The 17,639-nt window shown below is 33.9% G+C and overlaps 7 non-coding genes across 7 annotated transcripts; all 7 read left to right on the top strand.

The window, feature by feature from the left end:
* Positions 1-241: 241 nt before the first annotated feature.
* TRNAF-GAA lies at positions 242-314 on the top strand. Its single transcript has one exon. It is a non-coding gene; the product is annotated as a tRNA-Phe (tRNA).
* A 1,476-nt stretch (positions 315-1,790) lies between these two features.
* TRNAF-GAA lies at positions 1,791-1,863 on the top strand. The gene has a single exon. It is a non-coding gene; the product is annotated as a tRNA-Phe (tRNA).
* Positions 1,864-1,955: 92 nt separating this feature from the next.
* On the top strand, positions 1,956-2,027 carry TRNAE-UUC. Its single transcript has one exon. It is a non-coding gene; the product is annotated as a tRNA-Glu (tRNA).
* A 6,438-nt stretch (positions 2,028-8,465) lies between these two features.
* Positions 8,466-8,538, top strand: TRNAF-GAA. Its single transcript has one exon. It is a non-coding gene; the product is annotated as a tRNA-Phe (tRNA).
* Positions 8,539-8,629: 91 nt separating this feature from the next.
* On the top strand, positions 8,630-8,701 carry TRNAE-UUC. The gene has a single exon. It is a non-coding gene; the product is annotated as a tRNA-Glu (tRNA).
* Positions 8,702-13,094: 4,393 nt separating this feature from the next.
* On the top strand, positions 13,095-13,167 carry TRNAF-AAA. Its single transcript has one exon. It is a non-coding gene; the product is annotated as a tRNA-Phe (tRNA).
* Positions 13,168-13,259: 92 nt separating this feature from the next.
* Positions 13,260-13,331, top strand: TRNAE-UUC. The gene has a single exon. It is a non-coding gene; the product is annotated as a tRNA-Glu (tRNA).
* The last annotated feature ends 4,308 nt before the right edge of the window (positions 13,332-17,639 follow it).

The following is a 17,639-nucleotide window of genomic DNA, read 5'->3' as shown; positions in this document are numbered from 1 at the left end:
CTATTAAAGATGATTGGCTTTGGCTTGTGGTAACAATTGAATCATGCACAAGAGATGTTTGGCGTAGTGGAATGAAATCAGTTTGTTTCTCATGAACGTAATCATCGTGGCAATGTTTTAACTTTTAATCAGAGTTTGAAGACGCAATAATGACTATGCGAAGCAATATGTGGAAAATAATATCATATGGTTACAAAAAACTAAACATTCGTTTATAAAGAATAAAAAATTTCTATGAGGTGTGGGGATAGCTCAGTTGGGAGAGCTTCAGACTGAAGATCTGAAGGTCACGTGTTCGATCCACGTTCACCGCAACTTAGCTTTGATGGTTTTAAAATGTAAACCATTCAATTATAAGTTAATAATTTTCAAAAGATTGTTTTCAACATATAATCTATGGAAGCGTTCCGTTGTCGTCCAGCGGTTAGGATATCTGGCTTTCACCTAGGAGACCCGGGTTTGATTCCCCGCAACGGAAGATTTCATATCAATCAATTTAGTGAAGATTTGTAGTGCAAAGTATGGTTTAATGTTGGCTTTCTCTCTGGGTATGTCCAGTGTATTTGTTTAGACGGTTATTCTCGCCATGAAGCCAAACATTGCTTAAATACATTTTTCTTTATTTCTTTTTGTATAAATAAAATCAGTCAAGTTATGTCGTTAAAAATATCTCATAGAGTTATTTTAAATTCACTCATATTGATATATTTTTTCAATATGTTCTTACAATAAATGTGTGATATATTAATAATATAGATGACCTATGATGACTTACTATACCTACAATAGTGGCTTAATGAGTATGCAATAGTAATTTAATGATCTTGTAATAATGTTTTGATGGACGGGCATAAATGACTTAATGAACTTGAAGTAGTGACTTTTTTTTTTTTTAAAGGACTTGCAGTAGTGACTTAATCAACTTGCAATAGTAATTTTAGGAACATGCAATAATATCTTGATAAACTTGTTAATTTACTTAATGGAATTGTATTTATAGTACTTAAAACAACCTAAAATTAGGGGTGGGAATTTCGATTTACAGTTCGGGTCCATTTTTTTTTCTCGGTTTGATTTATATTTTTCAGTTTTGAAAATACGAAACCATTCTATTTAACATTGTAGTTTAGTTTGGTTCGGTCAATTTGAGAACATTAACATTCTCTAGTTCTTTAGCGCAATTAATTAATTAATTAATTATTAATAATTTAAAATTTAAAATCGAATGAACACATCAACGATGCATATTTCAAATTCGTCAATCAATAATGAGTTCAAACTACAATACAACAGTACATATTTAAAAATCCAATGTCCAAACATAAAGTAAAACTTAATTCAAATTACAAGATTGCAATCTAAGTGTCCAATAGAAATACAAAATTTGGATTTAGAGAATTGAAAATTTAGTAACTAGTAAGTAGTATATATACTCGCGTAATTTTCCAAATATAAAAACATTTAGGTATAGATAGATACATATATGTGATGAAAGGAAATGTCGCAGTTTTTTATGCTTACATTAGAATTTATAATAATTATTGAGTTTTTATTAAAGATGATTGGCTTTGGCTTGTGGTAACAATTGAATCATGCACAAGAGATGTTTGGTGTAGTGGAATGAAATCGGTTTGTTTCTCATGAACGTAATCATCGTGGCTATGTTTTAACTTTTAATCAGAGTTTGAAGACGCAATAATGACTATGCGAAGCAATATGTGGAAAATAATATCATATGGTTACAAAAAGCTAAACGTTCGTTTATTAAGAATAAAAAGTTTCTATGAGTTGTGGGGATAGCTCAGTTGGGAGAGCGTCAGACTGAAGATCTGCAGGTCACGTGTTCGATCCACGTTCATCGCAACTTAGCTTTGATGGTTTAAAAATGTAAACCATTCAATTATAAGTTAATAATTTTCAAAAGATTGTTTTCAACAGATAATCCATGGAAGCGTTCCGTTGTCGTCCAGCGGTTAGGATATATGGCTTTCACCCAGGAGACCTGGGTTCGATTCCCGGCAACGGAAGATTTCATATCAATCAATTTAGTGAAGATTTGTAGTGCAAAGTATGGTTTAATGTTGGCTTTCTCTCTGGGTATGTCCAGTGTATTTGTTTAGACGGTTACTCTCGCCATGTTGCCAATATAATAAGCCAAAAATTACTTAAATAGATTTTTCTTTATTTCTTTTTGTATAAATAAAATCCATCAATAAAAGTAATGTCGTTAAAAATATCTCATAGAGTTATTTTAAATTCACTCATATTGATATAATTTTTCAATATGTTCTTACAATAAATGTGTGATATATTAATAATATAGATGAGCTATGATGACTTACTATACCTACAATAGTGGCTTAATGAGTATGCAATAGTAATTTAATGAACTTGTTGTTGCTAGATGGTCCCACCAATGTGGGTAGGGTGGTGACCAAAAGCTTAACAATTAAGCTTGGAAGATGAAGTGAAAGGTTTTTTGATTAATGGCTTCATTCATGTCCACTTAATGGGAGATTAAAGTGGGCAAATTAAAAGACAAAATAGTTGGCTTTGTAAAGCCTATATAAAGGCCATGGATTTGGTTACCTTGGACATGAGAGAGTTCAAGAAGAAGAAAAAGAGAGGAGAGAAAATTTATTGAGATATACAAGTGTGAGAAAATTAGCCGAGAAGAAGTTGGTGGATTTCGTAGAAATTCTTGTGCCTCGGGGTATGTTATTTTCTCTTGTATTTTGTGTTGCCTCTAATCGTTGAATTAGAGAAGCCTCCTCTGTTGTACCCATTATCTATATAGTGGAAGGTTTACTGGCTTGTGCCCATGGTTTTTTACTCCTTGCCTTGAGGAGGTTTTTCCACGTTAAAATTCTTGGTGCCGTTTATTTATTTTCATTGTGCTAATTATATATTCTTGCGAGCTTTCTTCCCAACAACTGGTATCAGAGCCTTGTTCAAGTGCGAAGCTATGGAAGGAAAGTTCAATAGAATTACAAGTTTGAATGGCACAAATTATCACATATGGAGAAATAAGATAAAAGATCTACTATATGTGATGAAGTTGCATTTACCCGTGTTTGCTACCCAGAAACCTGAAAATAAATCAGATGAAGAGTGGGCCTTTGAGCATGAACAGGTATGTGGTTTTATTCGGCAATTTGTTGAAGATAATGTGTATAATCATATTTGTAGTGAAACCCACGCAAGGACACTGTGGAGTAAACTTGAAGATTTATATGCTTCAAAGATTGGCAACAACAAACTGTTTTATCTCACAAAATTGGTGCAGTTCAGATATAATGAGGGTAGTTCTGTTGCGGATCACTTGAATGATTTTCAAGGGATTGTTGATCAATTGTCAGGTATGGTAGTTAATTTTGATGATGAGGTCCTTGCTCTTATGGTACTAGCATCATTGCCCGGATTCTTGGGAAACTTTAAAAATTTCTTTGACTAATTCTGCTCCTAACGGTGTTGTAACGATGGAACTTGTTAAAAGTGGTGTCCTGAATGAAGAGATGAGACGAAGGTCACAAGGTACTTCCTCTCAACATTCAGAGGTCTTGGCTACAACAAATAGGGGGAGAAGTCAAAGCAAGGGTCCAAGGAGTAAAGATAAAAACAGAGATAACAGTAGAGGTAAATCTAATAAATTTGCTAATGTTGAATGTTATCATTGTCACAAAAAGGGGCATATTAAGAAATTTTGCCGACTACGGAAGAAAGAAAATCAGAAAAATAAAGACTCTGAAAAGAATAATGGTAGTGATGATGATAGTGTAGCTGCTACAGTTGAACATGATTTTCTTATCTTCTATGATGGTGACACAGATGCCATTAATTTGGCAAGTCATGATACAAACTGGGTAATTGATAGTGGTGCATCCATTCATGCTACAGCTCGAAAGGAATTTTTTGTTAGTTATGCAACAGGTGAATTTGGAGTTGTGAAAATGGGCAATGATGGTAATGCAATTAAAGATTGTTGGTGTTGGCGATGTTCAGTTAGAAACCAACAATGGCACCAAGTTAGTTCTGAAAAATGTGAAGCATGTTCCAGATATCAGGTATAATTTAATTTCTGCTGGAAAATTAGATGATGAAGGGTATTGTAATACTTTCCAAAATGGCCAATGGAAACTCACAAGAGGTTCTCTAGTTGTGGCTCGAGGCACAAAGTGTTCTACACTTTATGTTTTACAGGCCAAGATCTCAGGAAATATTGTCAATACGGTTGAGAACGATGATACGAATGATATATGGCATAAGAGGCTTGCACATATATCTGAGGAGAGGATGTCCATGCTGGTCAGAAAAAAGAGCTTAGCTGGGTTGAACAATGTTCATTTGAAGAGGTGTGCTCATTGTCTAGCAGGGAAGCAGAACCGAGTATCCTTTAAAAGTTCTGCTGAGACTAAGAAGAAACCAGAGGTATTGGAACTGATACACTCTGATGTGTGTGGACCTTTCAAAACTAGGTCACTTGGTGGTGCTCGCTATTTTGTTACCTTCATTGATGACTGCTCAAGGAAATTATGGGTTTATTCTTTGAGGCATAAAAGTCAAGTTGTGGACATATTCAAGCAATTTCATGCCCTAGTTGAGAGATAGACTGGGAAGAAGCTAAAATGCATAAAGTCAGATAATGGAGGAGAGTATATTGGGCCACTCAATAGGTATTGCGTAGAGCAGGGTATTCGCCATAAGAAAACACCACCAAAGACTCCTCAGTTAAATGGTGTTACTGAGAGGATGAACAGGACTTTGATTGAGAGAGTTAGATGTTTGTTGTCACATGCAAAGTTACCAAAGACATTCTGGGCTGAGGCACTAAGTACTGTTGCGCATGTGTTGAATCTCTCACCATGTGCTCCTTTAAGGTTTGACATACCAAATCGGGTATGGACAAGAAATGATGTTTCCTATGATTATCTACGTGTCTTCGGGTGCAAAGCATTTGTGCACATTCCGAAAGATGAAAGATCGAAACTTGATGTTAAGACACGACAGTGTGTCTTTATTGGCTATGGTCTAGATGACTTTGGTTACAGATTTTATGATCCGGTTGAAAAGAAGCTTGTGAGAAGCCGAGATGCTGTGTTCGTGGAGAATCAAACCATAGAGGATATTGACCGGGTTAAAGAATTGGGATCTCATAACGGTGATTCAGTTGATACTGAGATAGTACCTCCAACAGTGGTTCCTGAAGAGGTTGGAGAGGATGACCAAATTGAGCAGCAAGATGTTACTGATGCTTCCATTAATGATGATGAACTCCCAGTTCCAGAAGCTTCAACTCCACCACAGCTTCGAAGAAGTTCAAGAGTTAGACAGCCTTCCACAAGGTACTCTTCTGATATTTATGAAATTAATTTTGTTGATAATGGTGAACCAGAATGTTATGCAGAAGCTGTGGAGGATGAACACAAGGAAAAGTGGATTGAAGCCATGAAAGATGAGATGAAATCCTTGTATGAGAATAATACCTTTGAGTTAGTAAAGCTACCTAAAGGTAAGAGAGCTTTGACAAACAAGTGGGTGTACAGAGTGAAGCAGGAAGAACACTCCTCACGACCAAGGTACAAAGCTAGACTGGTTGTCAAGGGATTCAACCAGAGAAAAGGTATTGACTTTGATGAGATATTTTCTCCAGTTGTTAAAATGTCTTCCATCCGTATTGTTCTTGGACTAGCAGCCAGCCTAGATTTAGAAATTGAGCAAATGGATGTAAAGACTGCTTTTCTCCATGGTGATTTGGATGAAGAAATATAGATGGAGCAACCAGAAAGTTTTGAAGTCAAGGGAAAAGAGGACTATGTCTGTAAGCTAAAGAAGAGTCTATATGGCTTAAAACAGGCACCAAGGCAGTGGTACAAGAAGTTTGAGTCAGTTATGGCGAAGCAAGGTTACATGAAGACTACTTCTGACCATTGTGTGTTCTTTCAAAAACTCTTTGATGATGATTTTATTATTCTCCTGTTGTACGTTGATGATATGTTGATCTTCGACAAGAGTGCTTCTAGTATTAATCAACTAAAGGAACAGTTGAGCAAGTCTTTTGCTATGAAAGACTTGGGGCCAGCGAAACAGATTCTTGGGATAAGAATTACACGAGACAGGAACGCCAAAAAGTTGTGGTTGTCTCAGGAGAAGTACATTGAGAAAATACTTTGTAGGTTTAACATGGACAATGCTAAAGCGGTTAGTTCTCCTCTTGCTAATCACTTTAAATTAAGTAGTAAGCAAAGTCCTTCTACAGAGGAAGAAAAGGCAAGTATGCACCAAGTCCCTTATAATTCTGCAGTTGGCAGTTTGATGTATGCTATGGTATGTACAAGGCCAGATATTGCTCATGCAGTTGGAGTTGTGAGTAGGTTCCTTTCTAATCCTGGCAAGGAACATTGGATAGCTGTTAAATGGATTTTCAGATATCTTAGAGGTACTTCTAAATTATGCCTATGTTTTGGTTCTAATAAGTCTATGTTGGTTAGATACACAGATGCAGACATGGCAGGTGACATTGACTCTAGAAAGTCGAATTCGGGATATCTAATAACATTTGCAGAGGGAGCAGTATCATGGCAGTCTAAGTTACAAAAGTGTGTTGCACTTTCTACCACAGAGGCTGAGTTTATTGCAGCAACTGAAGCTTGTAAAGAGTTGCTATGGATGAAGAAATTTCTTCAAGAACTCGGGATCAAACAAGACAAATATGAGTTATTTTGTGATAGTCAGAGTGCTATACACCTTGGTAAGAATTCCTCTTTCCATTCAAGATCGAAACATATCGATGTAAGATATCACTGGATACGAGATGTTTTGGAGATGAACCAGTTACAACTTGTAAAGATCCATACAGATGAAAATGGGTCTGACATGTTAACAAAGTCATTACCAAGGGAAAAGCTTGAGATATGTCGTTCAGCTGCAGGGATACAAGTCCCTCCCACATTGGCGTGAGGAGGAGTTTGTTGCTAGATGGTCCCACCAATGTGGGTAGGGTGGTGACCAAAAGCTTAACAATTAAGCTTGGAAGATGAAGTGAAAGGTTTTTTGATTAATGGCTTCATTCATGTCCACTTAATGGGAGATTAAAGTGGGCAAATGAAAAGACAAAAGAGTTGGCTTTGTAAAGCCTATATAAAGGCCATGGATTTGGCTACCTTGGACATGAGAGAGTTCAAGAAGAAGAAAAAGAGAGGAGAGAAAATTTGTTGAGATATACAAGTGTGAGAAAATTAGCCGAGAAGAAGTTGGTGGATTTTGTAGAAATTCTTGTGCCTCGGGGTATGTTATTTTCTCTTGTATTTTGTGTTGCCTCTAATCGTTGAATTAGAGAAGCCTCCTCTATTGTACCCATTATCTATATAGTGGAAGGTTTACTGGCTTGTGCCCGTGGTTTTTTACTCCTCGCCTTGAGGAGGTTTTTCCACGTTAAAATTCTTGGTACCGTTTATTTATTTTCATTGTGCTAATTATATATGCTTGCGAGCTTTCTTCCCAACACTTGTAATAATGTTTTGATGGACGAGCATAAATGACTTAATAAACTTGTAGTAGTGATTTTTTTTTAAAGGACTTGCAGTAGTGACTTAATCAACTTGCAATAGTAATTTAACGAACATGCAATAATATCTTGAAAAACTTGTTAATTTACGTAATGGAATTGTATTAATAGTAATTAAAAGAACCAAAAATTAGGGGTGGGAATTTCGATTTACAGTTCGGGTCCATTTTTTTTTCTCGGTTTGATTTATAATTTTCAGTTTTGAAAATACGAAACCATTCTATTTAACGTTGTAGTTTAGTTTGGTTCGGTCAATTTGAGAACATTAACATTCTCTAGTTCTTTAGCGCAATTAATTAATTAATTAATTATTATTAATTTAAAATTTCAAATCGAATGAACACATCAACGATGCATATTTCAAACTCCTCAATCAATAATGAGTTCAAACTACAAGACAACACTACATATTCAAAAATCCAATGTCCAAACATAAAGTAAAACTTAATTCAAATTACAAGATTGCAATCTAAGTGTCCAATACAAATACAAAATTTGGATTTAGAGAATTTAGAATTTAGTAACTAGTAAGTAGTATATATACTCGCGTAATTTTCCAAATATAAAAACATTTAGGTATAGATAGATACATATATGCGATGAAAGGAAATGTCACAGTTTTTTATGCTTACATTAGAATTTATAATAATTAAAGAGTTGTTATTAAAGATGATTGGCTTTGGCTTGTGGTAACAATTGAATCATGCACAAGAGATGTTTGGTGTAGTGGAATGAAATCGGTTTGTTTCTCATGAACGTAATCATCGTGGCTATGTTTTAACTTTTAATCAGAGTTTGAAGACGCAATAATGACTATGCGAAGCAATATGTGGAAAATAATATCATACGGTTACAAAAAGCTAAACGTTTGTTTATTAAGAATAAAAAATTTCTATGAGGTGCGGGGATAGCTCAGTTGGGAGAGCGTCAGACTGAAGATCTGAAGGTCACGTGTTCGATCCATGTTCACCGCAACTTAGCTTTAATGTTTTTAAAATGTAAACCATTCAATTAGAAGTTAATAATTTTAAAAGATTGTTTTCAACAGATAATCCGTGGAAGCGTTCTGTTGTCGTCCAGCGGTTAGGATATTTGGCTTTCACCCAGGAGACCCGGGTTCGATTCCTGGCAACGGAAGATTTCATATCAATCAATTTAGTGAAGATTTGTAGTGCAAAGTATGATTTAATGTTGGCTTTCTCTCTGGGTATGTCCAGTGTATTTGTTTAGACGGTTATTCTCGCCATGTTGACAATATAATAAACCAAACTTTGTTTAAATACATTTTTCTTTATTTCTTTTTGTATAAATAAAATCAATCAATAAAAGTTATATCGTTAAAAATACCTCATAGTGTTATTTTAAATTCACTCATATTGATATATTTTTTCAATATGTTCTTACAATAAATGTGTGATATATTAATAATATAGATGACCTATGATGACTTACTATACCTACAACAGTGGCTTAATGAGTATGCAATAGTAATTTAATGAACTTGTAATAATGTTTTGATGGACGAGCATAAATGACTTAATAAACTTGTAGTACTGATTTTTTTTTAAAGGACTTGCAGTAGTGACTTAATCAACTTGCAATAGTAATTTAACGAACATGCAATAATATCTTGAAAAACTTGTTAATTTACATAATGGAATTGTATTAATAGTAATTAAAAGAACCAAAAATTAGGGGTGGGAATTTCGATTTCCAGTAAGGGTCCATTTTTTTTTCTCGGTTTGATTTATATTTTTCAGTTTTGAAAATACGAAACCATTCTATTTAACATTGTAGTTTAGTTTGGGTCGGTCAATTTGAGAACATTAACATTCTCTAGTTCTTTAGCGCAATTAATTAATTAATTATTTTTTATTAATTTAAAATTTAAAATCGAATGAAGACGTCAACGATGCAAATTTTAAATTCCTCAATCAATAATGAGTCCAAACAACAAGACAACAATACATATTTAAAAATCCAATGTCCAAACATAACAATGATAAAACTTAATTCAAATTACAAGATAGCAATCTAAGAGTCTAACAGAAAAAAAAAATTTGGATTTAGAGAATTGAGAATTTAGTAATTAGTAATTAGTATATATACTCGCGTAATTTTCCAAATATAAAAACATTTAGGTATAGATAGATACATATATGTGATGAAGGGAAATTTAACAGTTTTTTATGCTTACATTAGAATTTATAATAATTATAGAGTTGTTATTAAAGATGATTGGCTTTGGCTTGTGGTAACAATTGAATCATGCACAAGAGATGTTTGGTGTAGTGGAATGAAATCGGTTTGTTTCTCATGAACGTAATCATCGTGGCTATGTTTTAACTTTTAATCAGAGTTTGAAGACGCAATAATGACTATGCGAAGCAATATGTGGAAAATAATATCATATGGTTACAAAAAGCTAAACGTTCGTTTATTAAGAATAAAAAGTCTCTATGAGGTGTGGGGATAACTCAGTTGGGAGAGCGTCAGACTGAAGATCTGAAGGTCATGTGTTCGATCCATGTTCATCGCAACATAGCTTTGATGGTTTTAAAATGTAAACCATTCAAATATAAGTTAATAATTTTCAAAAGATTGTTTTCAACAGATAATCCATGGAAGCGTTAGGTTGTCGTCCAGCGGTTGGGATATCTGGCTTTCAACCAGGAGACCTGGGTTCGATTTCCGGCAACGGAAGATTTCATATCTATCAATTTAGTGAAGATTTGTAGTGCAAAGTATGGTTTAATGTTGGCTTTCTTTATTCTCGCCATGTTGCCAATATAATAAGCCAAACATTGCTTAAATACATTTTTCTTTATTTCTTTTTGTATAAATAAAATCAATCAATAAAAGTAATGTCGTTAAAAATATCTTATAGAGTTATTTTAAATTCACTCATATTGATATATTTTTTCAATATGTTCTTACAATAAATGTGTGATATATTAATAATATAGATGACCTATGATGACTTACTATACCTACAACAGTGGCTTAATGAGTATGCAATAGTAATTTAATGAACTTGTAATAATGTTTTGATGGACGAGCATAAATGACTTAATAAACTTGTAGTAGTGATTTTTTTTTAAAGGACTTGCAGTAGTGACTTAATCAACTTGCAATAGTAATTTTAGGAACATGCAATAATATCTTGATAAACTTGTTAATTTACTTAATGGAATTGTATTTATAGTACTTAAAACAACCTAAAATTAGGGGTGGGAATTTCGATTTACAGTAAGGGTCCATTTTTTTTTCTCTGTTTGATTTATATTTTTCAGTTTTGAAAATACGAAACCATTCTATTTAACATTGTAGTTTAGTTTGGGTCGGTCAATTTGAGAACATTAACATTCTCTAGTTCTTTAGCGCAATTAATTAATTATTTATTTTTTATTAATTTAAAATTTAAAATCGAATGAAGACGTCAACGATGCAAATTTCAAATTCCTCAATCAATAATGAGTCCAAACAACAAGACAACAATACATATTTAAAAATCCAATGTGCAAACATAACAATGATAAAACTTAATTCAAATTACAAGATAGCAATCTAAGTGTCTAACAGAAAAAAAAAGTTTGGATTTAGAGAATTGAGAATTTAGTAATTAGTAATTAGTATATATACTCACGTAATTTTCCAAATATAAAAACATTTAGGTATAGATAGATACATATATGTGATGAAGGGAAATGTCACAGTTTTTTATGCTTACATTAGAATTTATAATAATTATAGAGTTGTTATTAAAGATGATTGGCTTTGGCTTGTGGTAACAATTGAATCATGCACAAGAGATGTTTGGTGTAGTGGAATGAAATCGGTTTGTTTCTCATGAACGTAATCATCGTGGCTATGTTTTAACTTTTAATCAGAGTTTGAAGACGCAATAATGACTATGCGAAGCAATATGTGGAAAATAATATCATATGGTTACAAAAAGCTAAACGTTCGTTTATTAAGAATAAAAAGTCTCTATGAGGTGTGGGGATAACTCAGTTGGGAGAGCGTCAGACTGAAGATCTAAAGGTCATGTGTTCGATCCACGTTCATCGCAACATAGCTTTGATGGTTATAAAATGTAAACCATTCAAATATAAGTTAATAATTTTCAAAAGATTGTTTTCAACAGATAATCCGTGGAAGCGTTAGGTTGTCGTCCAGCGGTTGGGATATCTGGCTTTCAACCAGGAGACCCGGGTTCGATTCCCGGCAACGGAAGATTTCATATCTATCAATTTAGTGAAGATTTGTAGTGCAAAGTATGGTTTAATGTTGGCTTTCTTTATTCTCGCCATGTTGCCAATATAATAAGCCAAACATTGCTTAAATACATTTTTCTTTATTTCTTTTTGTATAAATAAAATCAATCAATAAAAGTAATGTCGTTAAAAATATCTCATAGAGTTATTTTAAATTCACTCATATTGATATATTTTTTCAATATGTTCTTACAATAAATGTGTGATATATTAATAATATAGATGACCTATGATGACTTACTATACCTACAATAGTGGCTTAATGAGTATGCAATAGTAATTTAATGAACTTGTAATAATGTTTTGATGGACGAGCATAAATGAATTAATGAACTTGAAGTAGTGACTTTTTTTGTTTTAAAGGACTTGCAGTAGTGACTTAATCAACTTGCAATAGTAATTTAAGGAACATGCAATAATATCTTGATAAACTTGTTAATTTACTTAATGGAATTGTATTTATTGTACTTAAAAGAACTTAAAATTAGTGGTGGGAATTTCGATTTACAGTTCGGGTCCATTTTTTTTCTCGGTTTGATTTATATTTTTCAGTTTTGAAAATACGAAACCATTCTATTTAACATTGTAGTTTAGTTTGGTTCGGTCAAATTGAGAACATTAACATTCTCTAGTTCTTTAGCGCAATTAATTAATTAATTAATTATTATTAATTTAAAATTTAAAATCGAATGAACACATCAACGATGCATATTTCAAATTCCTCAATTAATAATGAGTTCAAACTACAAGACAACACTACATATTTAAAAATCCAATGTCCAAACATAAAGTAAAACTTAATTCAAATTACAAGATTGCAATCTAAGGGTCCAATAGAAATACAAAATTTGGATTTAGAGAATTGAGAATTTAGAAACTAGTATGTAGTATATATACTCGCGTAATTTTCCAAATATAAAAACATTTAGGTATAGATATATACATATATGTGATGAAAGGAAATGTCACAGTTTTTATGCTTACATTAGAATTTATAATAATTATAGATTTGTTATTAAAGATGATTGGCTTTGGCTTGTGGTAACAATTGAATCATGCACAAGAGATGTTTGGTGTAGTGGAATGAAATCGGTTTGTTTCTCATGAACGTAATCATCGTGGCTATGTTTTAACTTTTAATCAGAGTTTAAAAACGCAATAATGACTATGCGAAGCAATATGTTGAAAATAATATCATATGGTTACAAAAAGCTAAACGTTCGTTTATTAAGAATAAAAAGTTTCTATGAGGTGCGGGGATAGCTCAGTTGGGAGACCGTCAGACTAAAGATCTGAAGGTCACGTGTTCGATCCACGTTCACCACAACTTAGCTTTGATGGTTTTAAAATGTAAAACATACAATTATAAGTTAATAATTTTCAAAAGATGATACTCAACAGATAATCCATGGAAGCGTTCCGTTGTCGTCCTGCGGTTAGGATATCTGGCTTTCACCCAGGAGACCCGGGTTCGATTCCCGGCAACGGAAGATTTCATATATATCAATTTAGAGAAGATTTGTAGTGCAAATATCAATTTAGAGAAGATTTGTAGTGCAAAGTATAGTTTAATGTTGGCTTTCTCTCTGGGTATGTCCAGTGTATTTGTTTAGACGTCTCGGGTTTGCTTCCCTAATTATTCAATACATTGCTTCCCTAGTTATTCTTGCCATGTTGCCAATATAATAAACCAAACATTGCTTAAATACATTTATCTTTATTTCTTTTTGTATAAATAAAATCAATCTATAAAAGTAATGTCGTTAAAAATATCTCATAGAGTGATTTTAAATTCACTCATATTGATATATTTTTTCAATATGTTCTTACAATAAATGTGTGATATATTAATAATATAGATTACCTATGATGACTTACTATACCTACAATGGTGGCATAATGAGTATGCAATAGTAATTTAATGAACTTGTAATAATGTCTTTATGGACGAGCATAAATGACTTAATGAACTTCTAGTAGTGACTTTTTTTTTTTAAAGGACTTGCAGTAGTGACTTAATCAACTTGCAATAGTAATTTAACGACCATGCAATAATATCTTGATAAACTTGTAAATTTACTTAATGGAATTGTATTAAAATTAATTAAAAGAACCTAAAATTAGGGGTGGGAATTTCGATTTACAGTTCGGGTCCATTTTTTTTTTCACGGTTTGATTTATATTTTTCAGTTTTGAAAATACGGAACCGTTCTGTTTAACATTGTAGTTTAGTTTGGTTCGGTCAAATTGAGAACATTAACATTCTCTAGTTCTTTAGCGCAATTAATTAATTAATTAATTATTATTAATTTAAAATTTAAAATCGAATGAACACATCAACGATGCATATTTCAAATTCTTCAATCAATAATGAGTCCAAACAACAAGACAACACTACATATTTAAAAATCCAATGTCAAAACATAACATAAAACTTAATTCAAATTACAAGATAGCAATCTAAGTGTCTAATAGAAATACAAAATTGGGATTTAGGGAATTGAGAATTTTGTAATTCGTAATTAGTATATATTCTCGCGTAATTTTCCAAATATAAAAACATTTAGGTATAGATAGATACATATATGTGATGAAAGGAAATGTCATAGTTTTTTATGCTTACATTAGACTTTATAATAATTATAGAGTTGTTATTAAAGATGATTGGCTTTGGCCTGTGGTAACAATTGAATCATGAACAAGAGATGTTTGGTGTAGTGGAATGAAATCGGTTTGTTTATCATGAGCGTAATCATCGTGGCTATGTTTTAACTTTTAATGCGAGTTTGAAGACGCAATAATGACTATGCGAAGCAATATGTGGAACATAATAACTTATGGTTACAAAAAGCTAAACGTTCGTTTATTAAGAATAAAAAGTTTCTATGAGATGCGGGGATAGCTCCGTTGGGAGAGCGTCAGACTGAAGATCTGAAGGTCAAGGGTTTGATCCATGTTCACTGGAACTTAGCTTTCATGGTTTTTAAATGTAAACCATACAATTATAAGTTAATAATTTTCAAAAGATGATTTTCAACAGATAATCCATGGAAGCGTTCCGTTGTCGTCCAGCGATTAGGATAGAATATTTGTAGTGCAAAGTGTTAGGAACATTGTATTAGGATTTTGATGATACCAATGTAATGTAGAAAAGTAGACCCCTAACCATTCGCTTTTTGTTTTGCTGCTTTGGTCCTAGACGAGAGTTGCCATAACTCCTCTGTAATTCGTGTTAAGCTAGACAAACACACTAAAATGAGTTATGACTAGATGTTAGGGTCTCCAAGGCGAAAGAAGACACGAGACATGAAGAACAACAACGAGAGTCAAGCAGGAGTTGTCAACAAGCACGAAAGGACAGTGTTTGTGAAAGACGATCTTTATCAAGCATTACTTCTCTTCAACAACGAGAAGAATGTTTCACCCGTCTGATTTGACAACATTCTAGGACAATAAGGACTTCATCTTATGGGACACACTTTTCAAGAAGCATTAAATGAAGATGTACCGTCTCTTGGAGCTAAAGGACAAAACCCTAATGCTTACCATACCTTCAACGGCTACATGGTACAACCTCATTAATGGAGCATTTAATGTATGAAGCTCCCCGGTCCTTGTCCAATGGTTAAAAGGTTCGAAAATCTCATCTCCCTCCAACGGATGGATTTTCATCACCTATATAAACTCACCTTCATCAACTAAGAAGGTGCTGGTTCATTATCACTCGACTTACTCTCTTACAAAAGCTCTTGAAAAGTCTACAATTTACTAAAAGCTTTTGTGAACCAGTTTTTGTGGTGCTAAGTTACTTGGAGAATCATTTGTCTTACACCTCAAGGAAGTCTTGACATCTGTTTGAAGCAATCATATCTCAGAGTCAAGACCTCATCGTTGGAGAATTCAAGAAATCATTTTCTACCAACCTCAACTCAGGAGAAGAAGTTGATAGAGGCGGAGTAAACTCGAGGAGTTGAAAAACCTACGAAGGCTGTCCGGCTTAGTGATCAAGGAAGTCTTTGTGTATTTGTACTAAGAGTGATAGTGCAATCCTTCCAACAGTTGTGGAAGAAGAGTGGAGTAGGCAACATTGGCTGAACCACTATAAAATCTTGTGTCCTCTCTATCTCCTTACTTACGCTTTTCCTTTTTGCTCTCATATCATTCCTTTATTATCGTTACCGAAAGTTTGTCTAATTACGCAAACTCGTGCAAAGTACCTAAAACAAATCTATCTTATCCGCTGCGCCAAGACACCGAAAGGTGACGTTTAGGGCTTCTAACGAAAAGAGTCTATTCACCCCCCCCCCCTCTAGACTCTCATCTCATTCTATCGGGACCAACAAGTGGTATCAGAGCCAATACCTTGATCGGTAAAGGCTTTGCATTTACTGCCTGGTAGATCCCTATTCAAAAATCTCTTGAAAATCTTGCATATTTTCTTTGCACATTTTTTAAAAAAAAAAATTATGGAAAAGGAACATGCTCATCGCTCCAAACAACTTGCATTTAGTCTTGCTAAATTTGATGACTAGAAGTTAAGAATGCAGGCTCTCCTATGCTCCATTCATGATGAAATGTGGGACGTCATAACAACCGGACCAATCACAGTCATGATGGCGAATGCTCAAGCAGCCGCACAGGGAGCAGGAGCTCCACAAATGATACTAAAACCAAAAGACCAGTACTCATCAGAAGAAAGAACAAGTGCGAATCTGGACAATGTAGCAAGAAATATTCTTTACAACTCTCTGGATGATTCCCTGTTTCCCAGAGTTCGGAAATGCAAGAATGCTATGGAAGTGTGGAATGTCCTAATGAGTTTGGGAGAAGGAGACGAGCAAGAAAAGGACAACAAGCTGACAATGGCTATGAAAAAATTCGAAGATTTCAAAATGCTGCCAAATGAATCAATCATGGATATGGAACTCAGATTCACCAGACTGATGGGCGATTTATCAGATCTTGGAAAAGAACTTACTGAGAAGGAAATGAATCTGAAGATCCTTCGTGGTCTACCTAAATCATGGGAAATGAAGGTTATTGCAATGAGGGACAGTCGAGATATGAAAACAACAAGCACTGTCAAAATTTTCAGTGATCTCAAAGCTTATGAGTTCGAACATGAACCAAAAGATGCCGAAGATTCAGAAACAAGAAACATTGCTCTCATGGCAAATCAATCAGCATCAACATCCAACAGGTCAAAACCTAACTCTTTTGATTTTTTATCTGATGAACAATATGCACTATTTGTCAGGAAAATGAAAAGATTCATGAGAAAGAACAACTTTCAAGATCCACAACGTTCGAGCCACCGAAAGAAGCACGAGAACTTCCCTCAAACCTCAAAATCTGAAACCATGGACTCTCAGCTATTGTGCTATAATTGCCGAAAGCCAGGACACTTCAAGGCGAACTGTCCACATCCCATAGTAAGCAAACATCAAGATAACAATGCTACCACAAGTCCCTCAAAAGAGACTGGAGAAAGATATAAAAGAAGCGACAAACCTGAATCATCAAACTCCAGAAAGAAAGGAAGAAGGAAGGCAATGGTAGTGAACGAAACTTCTGACACAGTCGCAACCGAAAGTAGCTCCTCAAGCTCTAGTTCAGAAGACGAAAGCACTGATGAGGAGAAAGGACTGTTGTGCCTATTCAGTCAAGAGTCAGATGAACTATGTCTCATGGCAGATGAAGACGAGGTAAATTGTCATTCATCCTCTTGTTATTCAGCTGAGTCGAGTTCTGTGAGAAGTCTTACCTCTAATGAATCTGTCACCGAAATGACAAGGAGG

The sequence above is a fragment of the Ipomoea nil genome, unplaced genomic scaffold (genome assembly GCF_001879475.1).
Source record: "Ipomoea nil cultivar Tokyo-kokei standard unplaced genomic scaffold, Asagao_1.1 scaffold0209, whole genome shotgun sequence".
Classification (NCBI taxonomy): Eukaryota; Viridiplantae; Streptophyta; class Magnoliopsida; order Solanales; family Convolvulaceae; genus Ipomoea; species Ipomoea nil.
This window is presented reverse-complemented; position numbering and strand designations above follow the sequence as displayed.